Here is a 9,045-nt window from a genome sequence, read left to right as displayed (position 1 = left end):
ATCTTTAAGGTCCTCGGAAGGAGGCTTCAATCTTTAAGGTCCTCGGACGGAGGCAAGCAAAAGTGAAAGTAAAAAGGCCAGCGGGATATGTTCGTGCCGGGAGGAGTGGATCCGTGGATAGTTATTCTAGTAGTGGCGATCACGATTGCAGTATCCCTGGTGCTGTGTTTTTGCCTTAACTGTCACCAGCCAGGGCATGAGTGCCGCTGTTAACTACCTTAAACAGAAGGCTCTACAGCAGTTTGTCCAGGAAGTGGACCGCATCGCCCCTTGGTTCGTGGTATCGGGACAGCTTACCTTGGCCACCTGGGATAAACTGGGGAAGGACATAGAAAGGGAAGAGAGGGAGTGAAGGTGAAGAATTGGAAACATTTCCTGCCAAGTACAAAGGTGTGGAAGAGAAAGAACACGGCATAAGTATACAAAGATCAAAGAGGCCAAGGGTAGTGAGGCTAAAATAATACAGACTTCAAAGAGAGGGACGAATCTAAGGACTGTGGTAAAGTGGCGGAAAGGTTAGAAAGCAAAGCCATGGGTAGCTGTTGTAGCTGTCCAGATAAAGACACTGTCCTAGATAACCATAGGAACAAGTTTAAGGTTGTTAATGTTGATGATGATGGCAATGAGCTAGACTCTGGTTTCATGGAGCTCACAGACACAGAACTGATTCTGTACACCCCAAAGCGAGACTCGGTGAAATGGCACTACCTCTGCCTGCGACGGTACGGCTACGACTCAAATCTGTTTTCTTTTGAAAGTGGTCGATTGTGTCAAACTGGACAAGGAATTTTTGTTTTTAAGTGTGCCCGTGCAGGAGAATTATTTAACATGTTACAAGAGATTATGCAAAATAATAGTATAAATGTGGTGGAAGAGCCAGTTGTAGAAAGGAATAGTCATCAGACAGAATTGGAAGTCCCTAGAACACCTCGAACACCTACGACTCCAGGGCTTGGTGCTCAGAACTTACCCAACGGGCATCCCTGCTACCCTTCGTTTGGAGATACTTCATCTCACCCCTCAAGCCGACACTCTCTTGTGGGAAGTGCTCACAAAATAGACTATTCAAGGCGTAGGGATTGTACACCGACAGTCTTTAACCTTGATATCAGGCGCCCCAGTTTAGAACATAGGCAACTCAATTATATACAGGTGGATTTGGAAAGGGGCAGTGACTCTGACAACCATCAGACTCCAAAAACGACAACCACTCCCCTCCTACAAACCCCCACCCGGCACACAGAGCTGTACACTGTCATAGACATTGAGAGAACTGTTGCTGTGTCCAACTTGCAGAAAGCACTGCCGAGAGACGACGGTACCTCTAGGAAGACCAGACACAACAGTACTGACCTGCCCATGTGAACCCGGAAGCATTGCATTGTGAAGATTTTCAGGGTATAGGAGTGCTAGCTGTTGCCCTAGTGGGCGTCTGTGTTCTCTGCCTGTCTTGAATCTGTTGTATGGTCAGGGCCCAGAGACGTGAGAGGGCGCTGGTAGTGCATGCCTTTCAGGCCATTGGCGGGTGTGTGTGTGTGTGTGTGTATCTCCACAAGCATGGCTGGTAGCTTTGAAGTATTAGTTGCTCTCATTACCCCAAATTTTAGGTCTGGACAGCCCTTGCACCCCTGGAAGCCTATAGGTTTCATTGCACACGGGATGGGTGTCTATTCCATTTTTCTTGGGCTCAGCTCTTGCACCTGGTGGGCTTTGCCCATTGCACCCAGTAGAGTGAGTCCCATGGTTTGAGCCTGTCTGCCCTTGATCGTGGGATCCTACATGATGGAGCTTGCTTGATCAGGCAGTCACAGCTTGAAACTGCTTAAAAACAAAAAAGGGGGAACTGTGGAGCGCTGCTGCCACGCCTTAAAGATGGTGCCTGCTTGCCCTTGCAGACTTGGAGTAAACAAGCCTTGTTTGGTCCTGGGGCGGTACTTCCTGGTGGCCTGATCTTGTGTCATGGGTCCTTGACCAATCACAGTGCGAGACGTGGTATGGGCTCATGGGCAGTCCTACACAGGGTATAAAGCTTCGCTCCTGGGCTGGCTCGGGGGCACACCTTCAAGCTTCATGTAACTAGCAACTCCTGAGTAAACTGCTGCTGGAAGGAACTGGTGTGCGAGTCTTTCTTCCCTGCTGGTCGGGGTGGTAGGCACCGCACATTATATAAACTAAAGAGTGATGCCTAACTGTGAAATCATTAGGTCAGGTCCAGGTCCAGGTCCAGAGGGGGAATGTCACTAGGGTTGCCAATGGTGATATGGTGGTAAGGATGACCAGCATCCCCCTGCTTAAAGAGGATGCTGTATAATCTACTACAGCTTCTTTATTCTTCTTAGTCTTGGGACCATTATTATATTCCTGGAAAAAATGAGGTAAGAAAAATGCGTATTTATGATATTTGTATTTAGGATATTTGAGTCTGATTTCCATGTTTCCATTAACTAGCATTAGGAACTCAAATTTTTTTGAGTCTTAGTGTCTCATTTTCAAAATGATAAGCCTATAGCCACAAGAGCCCCCTTGCAAGACACTTCAATTTTACACCTATGTCATGAACACACTGCATTAGCATATGAGGTGAGGGAGGAGGCTGTTTCTGAACCAGGGCATGACTTCCAAGGAACGTTACTTTTATTTTTGTTTACAAACATAAATGGCGCTTTCCTTGTCACTGGGGTTTTATCATCTTAGGAGGTCATGTCATTTACTGTGCAAATCAGAACGTGGTATAGAGTGATAGCTGATGTGTCTCCTAACTGCAGGAGAGCGGGAGGCAGAACTGGAAGCTCACAGATCACCTCTGCCGGAGCCACACTCCTGGCTCTCTTCCCTGTTCTTTCTCCTCCCCTTTCTCTTCCTTGGGTTTCAACAAGAGCAAAGGTGCCATGAATGGAGGTGTTAGTTCCCTCAGCTGCTTAATGGAGTGTTAGGTTCAAAGCCAAGGTGTGACCATTTAAATGCTAACACTTTTAAGTTGGTTTGTCTGCAGCAGACACTGAGGGTTTGCTCCCCTTCCTGCCTTGAGACCACTTTGCATTGTTTACTCCTGCTTTGTTCAACCAGTAGCTGACCAGCAATTCCTTTCTGGGCTGCATCATTAAGAAGAACTATGTAGAATTGTAGCTATGGTTTAGAGAACATCAGAGGGACCCAACCCCAGACCTAAACCAGGAAAAAGCCTTAAGCCATTTTCTGGAATCTATCTCCCTGTGTCCTGTAGGCTGCTGTCTGGATTCTCTGAGAAATTCTGGTTGGGGGAAATCAAGAAGCAACTAAATTCCAGATGATTTCATGATAAAAATAGCTGATTGAAGTGTTTTTGAGGAAAAGTAACTGAACTCCCACTGCAGCCTGTCCCCTACCTAGGCTATCAATCAGGGTCACCCCTTTCTAGGTCTGGCTGAATCATGGTCTAGATGCTTACTCTAAAAGTATTGTTAGAAATAAGAAAATGAAACCCGTTTCAGTTGTTAACATTGTGAAGAACGTAGTGTCATGAGCACTATGTCAGGAGCAGACAAGCACTTCTGTTTCGTCCCACGATGTCAGAATTTATTGGATAACAGTAAATTCACATGAAATATGGTTTCATTGGCAGCTACTTGCCAGATATTTCTGCTGTACTTGATAATGTGGACTGAGGCAAAAACATGTTTTTTTTTCCATTCTGATCTTAATTACTGATATTAACTTTCAGATTACAAATCACACAGTAAGTACCCCCTCTATGTGTGTAAATTACAGAATGGATATTGAGGGTTTTGAGGCCACAGCAGAGTTCAAGAACTTTTAGAAGTAAGCTGCAAACCCTTGATCTACAGTGGTGTCCTGGTTGCAAGATACACTAATGCAATAGGGATACAAAGCTTGGGAGAGTAGCCAGCCAATCTCTGATTCGGCTTAAGGCCCACTCCAAGAGATGGAACCCAGACCCAAGATTGCTTGGGTGGCTAAGAACCAGAGACTAGATAACCCAGGGACTTAGGGGAAAGCCTACTGCTACTGTTCTAAAGAGGAATACAGCAATAAAATCACTCCTCATGACATTCTGCTACACTCATAGATCAGTGCCTTGCTCAGACATCATCAGAGATACTTCCTCCTGCAACAGTGGGGAACAGATACAGAGACCCTCAGTCAGACAGTATGCAGAGAGTGAAAGACCTTGGAGCACTCAGCTCTAAATGGTGTGTCTCCATCAAACCTCCACAGGAGCAGGGGTAGAAAGACTATAAGAGCCAAAGGGGAAGAGGGGATGGAAGACACCAAAGAAGTCAGGACCCCTGAACACAGCAGGACTGACGCACATAGAAACTCACAGAGACTGAAGCGATATGCACAGGGTCTGCACAGGTCTGCAAAGGGTCTGAGAGCTGAAAGGAAAGTAGACACAAGCCCCCATCCCTAACCCAGAAGGCTATAATTGATAACCACCGCCAGTGAAAAATTAGGTTTTCCAGGGAAGTCTCACTGGTGAAACAAACCACTATTAAAGATAGGCTCCCTGCCCCTGCAGTAGATGGACGACAGAAACACATTCAACAGCCTCTTTGGAGGGTCTTTGTCTTGTAATGTCGTGTCAGGGCTTTTCTATTTTTACTTTTATTTTATCATACAAGTTTTACACATATGTTATAGCTTCTGATTTTGCATTTTTATGGGATTCTTGAAGGTGTGAACACTTGAAGGTGTGAACACTTGTCATTTTGCACCTATATCTGATTTGTTGTTTATTTTGTCCTACTATGGTTTGTCTGTTTTTTAATTTATCTTTATATTTTAGTTTATTATTCTCCCTTAGAAGCCTGGCTTTCCCCCCTCTGTTTCTGTTATCTTTTTCTTTTTATAACAAGAATCAGAAAGTCAGAAAGGATGGATCTGGACTGAGGGGCAGTGAGAAGGAACTGGGGGGAGTAGAGAGAGGGGAATCCATAATCAGAACATATCCCATGGTAAAATCTCTGTGTCCCCTAAAAGGAGAAAACATAGACTGACAGAGGTGTCAATAGGTCTGTACTGATGAGATAGTGAACCCAAAGCAAACTGCAGGAAAGAAGGCGAAGACTCAGCAACGGTTCCAAGTGTGATAGCTTTGAGAGTAAAGTGGGGTTGGAGAGATGGCTCAGTGGTTAAGAGCACCAGCTGCTCTTCTAGTGGTCCTGAGTTTAATTCCCAGCGACCACACGGTGGCTCACAACCATCTGAGGGGTGTGTGTGTGTGGAGTATGCACATATGTGTAGGTAAGTCATGCACTTGTCCGTGCACATGTGGGAGCCTCTATATGATCCCACCTTTTCTAGTCTCTCTTCCTCCTCCCCCTCTTCCTCCTTCTTTTTTGAGGGTCTCTCAGTAAACTCAGAGCCCCTGTTTCTGCTGGGCTGTCTAGTTAGTGACCTTCTTGGATCATCCATGTTGGAGTTGCAGACATACATAGCCACGAATGACTTTTGTGTACATGTTGGGAATTTGAAGTCAGACTCTCTTGCTTTTACAGCAAACAATAGCTGTCTCTACATGTCTACCTCTGTAATGGGTCCAGGTGAGAAGTTAGACCCTTCCCCCTTGGTGTGTCTAGTAAGTTCTTGAGCCTACTTTTCCTGGTATGGTTTTAATAAATCCATGTGCTCTTACTATCTCAGTTCACCCTAAAATGGTTATAGGGTGCTCTCACGGTTGGTTCTCTTAGTTGTAAGGCTCAGTGAAGAAGGAAAGATAAATAAAAAAAAAATTAAACAAGCAGACCATCTCTGATCTTCAAGGCCCAGGGGTGTAGGTGTTCTAATAATGTAGTTCAGATATAGAGATGTCACCTCAGAGATTATGAAGTGATTTCCCCAAGTGGCATATAGGAAGTTACCAAAAACAAACTAGCCAAAAATTCTTGCCAGGTGTGGTGGAGCATACCTTTAATCCTAGCACTCAAGAGGCAGAGACAGGCAGATCTCTGTAGGTTCAAGGCCAGCCTGATCCACAAAGCAAGTTCTAGGACAGCCAAGGCTACACAGAGAAACTACTATCTTAAGAAACAAAACAAAGAAAAGCAAACGTCACTTCCGTGGCTGCTGGGCCACCGGGGAGGAAACCTGGGGAGGTTTGTCGTAGGAGGCCAGCCCTCAGCTCTGTGTATCTAGAAGTTTATAACCGTCATTTGTCATGGGGGGTAGTTTCTTGTGTTTGTTCGGTAGCGACCACACAACTTCAGAGATTGGTGTTCACACTGGAAAGCAAAATGAGAAGTTTACATTGATAATTTTTTATTTTAATATCATATATATACATGTATATGTATATATATATGTATGTATATGCAATGTATTATGGGTGTATCTCCCTCGTTCTCCTCTTCTATCTCCTCCTGGTACTGCTCACCCCTCCTTCACAGTTCTCCCCTTCTGACTCCCATGTCTTTTTTCTATGCAGGTCTTGTTTAGGTAGCCACAGGTACTATGTGCCCATGATTGTGACGGCCATGATGCATCCTGTAGATGAGATTTTTAGCACCCCTCTCATTCGCTGGCTTGTAAACTCTTTCTGTTCTCTCTTCTGTGACGTTCCCTGGTTCTTGTGAGTGGTAGTACAGCTGGCTGTCTCTTTTAGGGACTCAGTAGTCCCTAATTACTACTCAATAAGAGTTATTCTCAGTGTGGAAAGCAAGGGAAGTTGGGGTTTGAATCCCTGCCTATCATCTTGAGAACTGATTGATATCTGTGTGCTTAATTATCCATCCAAGTCAGGAATAGAAAATTAAATGAGATCCTTGTAAAATGTTCTCAGAACGGCACTAACATGGTAGACACTTTGCTACTGTTGGAAAGTTGATTCCGGGGGAATTGTTACAGAGTTATTGAGGATTTCAAAGGCAGACATTGGGGGACTAATCCATCCCTTTAACTTAGTGCTATTAAATTTTGTCCACAATATTAGGCACTAAATTAAATTGTAAATGTGACCCAAGTTCTCTGGCTCTAGCTGTCTCTGTGGGAGCTAAGGGTGTAGAGCACAGCTGGGGAATTTCCAGGTCCCAACGTCTCCTTCCTTCCGACTCGGCTTCATTTCTTAGCAGCTATGTTCACAAATCAGATTCACACAAGAAAGTCTTGGCTTGGCTTCTGTTTTTTCATGCTCACTTTTAACACACGGTCTCAAACACACCCTGTACAGGATCTCAGAACTAGGCTCATGACCAGACCGTGCAAAGCCTGATGCCTGCAGGAAGAAACTGTTGCTTGTCTCGGATGTCAGCAATTGACTTCCATTTATTCAATAAATGTTTGTAAGGCATTTGCCATTCAGCTTTGTTTAGGGGACTTATCAGTTAAGAAGGTGACAATGCATTCTGCTTGGGAAGACAGACAAGACAGCAAGAAAGAAAAGAGAAGAGAAAGACAAGACAGAAGTTAGGCTGTCGAAGGCTACTCAGAGTGTAAGATTTGACTGGGAAGTACGCCAGGTGTCTCTTCTAAGACCGAACTCTGGAACTAGAAGATATACAGAGAGGAGTGTGGGTAATGTTCTAGACAATGCTCCACAGTGCAGAGACTCCCACCAGTGTCGTATCCTGAGGGCCACACCCCTCTTTGATAGGGAAGTCTGACATTGATGTTGGGGGTGTGACAGCAAGTATGTTTGAAACAGAATAAGGAGCTTGCAGTGCTTGCTAAGGGTGGCGATGGGGACAGTAGAGGGGTATAAGCATTGGGAAGTGCATTGAATTATGTCACTCAGGGCACCTTTTGAGAATGGAACAAGAACACAAGCAGGAGACTGATGGAGTTTCCCAGACCAGAGTGCCAGTTACTTGGTGTCTTAGTCAGTGTTCTGTTGCTGTGAGGACACACCATGACCAGCACAGCAACTCTTACAAGGGGAAACATTTAATGGGGGTTGGTTTATGATTTTAGAGTTTTAGTCTGTTACTGTCATGGCAGGAAGCATGGCAGACATGGTGCTGGGGAAGGAGCTTAGAGTTTATGTCTGAATTCACAGAGAGAGAGAGAGAGAGAGAGAGAGAGAGAGAGAGAGAGAGACAGAGACAGAGAGACAGAGACAGACACTGGGACAGACACAGACAGACAGAGACAGACACTGGCCTGGCTTGGGCTTTTGAAATCTCAAGAATTCACCCACAGTGATACACTTCTTCCAACAAGGCCACACCCCCAATCCTTCTCAAGTAGTGGCACTCCCTGGTGGTTGAGCACTCAAATATATGAGTTTATGGGATCCATTCTCATTCAAACCATCACACCAGCAATCCCTGCAGCAAGATTCTGGGCTGTGAAGCTATCAGGAGCTCTCTAGATTCTCTGGTGGGCTGGTTCTGTAGAAGAGAGAGGCATCAAGGGTAGTACCTGTGTGCCCAGCCCAAGCCTCTGGGCAGATAGTGTTCTATTCAGATAATGGGGGACAAGAGGAGGAGTTGGTCTGTGAGGGAGGCCCCGCCTGCATGGACCCTGTGTTAGTGTCCCAGCATCTTGTCAGTCACTGCTTTGTGCTCCTGCGCTTTACCTTGAAGTCACTGTGGAGCAGAAGACACTCCAGACTGGAAAACAGTGGCTATGTCCAGCCTTTAGGTAAGGGGCCAAATTGGAAAGAAATCAAGAACACCTGTGCTGTCATCACTTTGAAGGGAGAAATAAGAGGATCTGGAGTTCAAGGCCTTTGTCAGCTGCACGTGCAATGTGAGGCCATCCTCGGATATGAGAGACTTGTTTCAAAAGATAAAATATGAAAAGAAATCATAAAATGAAATTTTTATTAGAAATCAATTTCCAGCCAGGTACCGTGATGCATTTCTGTAATCCTAGTACTCAGAAGGCAAATGAAGGCAGGCTCAAGCTTGAGCTACATAGCCTGCGTGAGCATGTCAGAGACCTTGTGTCGGACCACGAACAACTTCCATTCTTACCGTGCCTGAGATGCAGTTCAAGACACACTTTGAATGAGTCAGCTATAGGAGTGTGTGTGTACCTGTGTATGTGTGTGTGCACATATGTGTGCATGTGTGTATGTATGTACATGTGTGTATGTGTGCATGTGTA

At 45.2% G+C, this 9,045-nt stretch overlaps 1 pseudogene; it reads left to right on the top strand.

Moving 5' to 3' along the window:
• The first annotated feature begins 531 nt into the window (after positions 1 to 531).
• Positions 532 to 1,365, top strand: LOC114633774 (annotated as a pseudogene).
• Positions 1,366 to 9,045: the final 7,680 nt, after the last annotated feature.

This window comes from Grammomys surdaster, unplaced genomic scaffold (assembly GCF_004785775.1).
Source record: "Grammomys surdaster isolate TR1022 unplaced genomic scaffold, NIH_TR_1.0 751, whole genome shotgun sequence".
NCBI lineage: Eukaryota > Metazoa > Chordata > Mammalia > Rodentia > Muridae > Grammomys > Grammomys surdaster.
The sequence above is the reverse complement of the archived record's forward strand: the minus strand, read 5'-3'. Positions and strand labels throughout refer to the sequence as shown.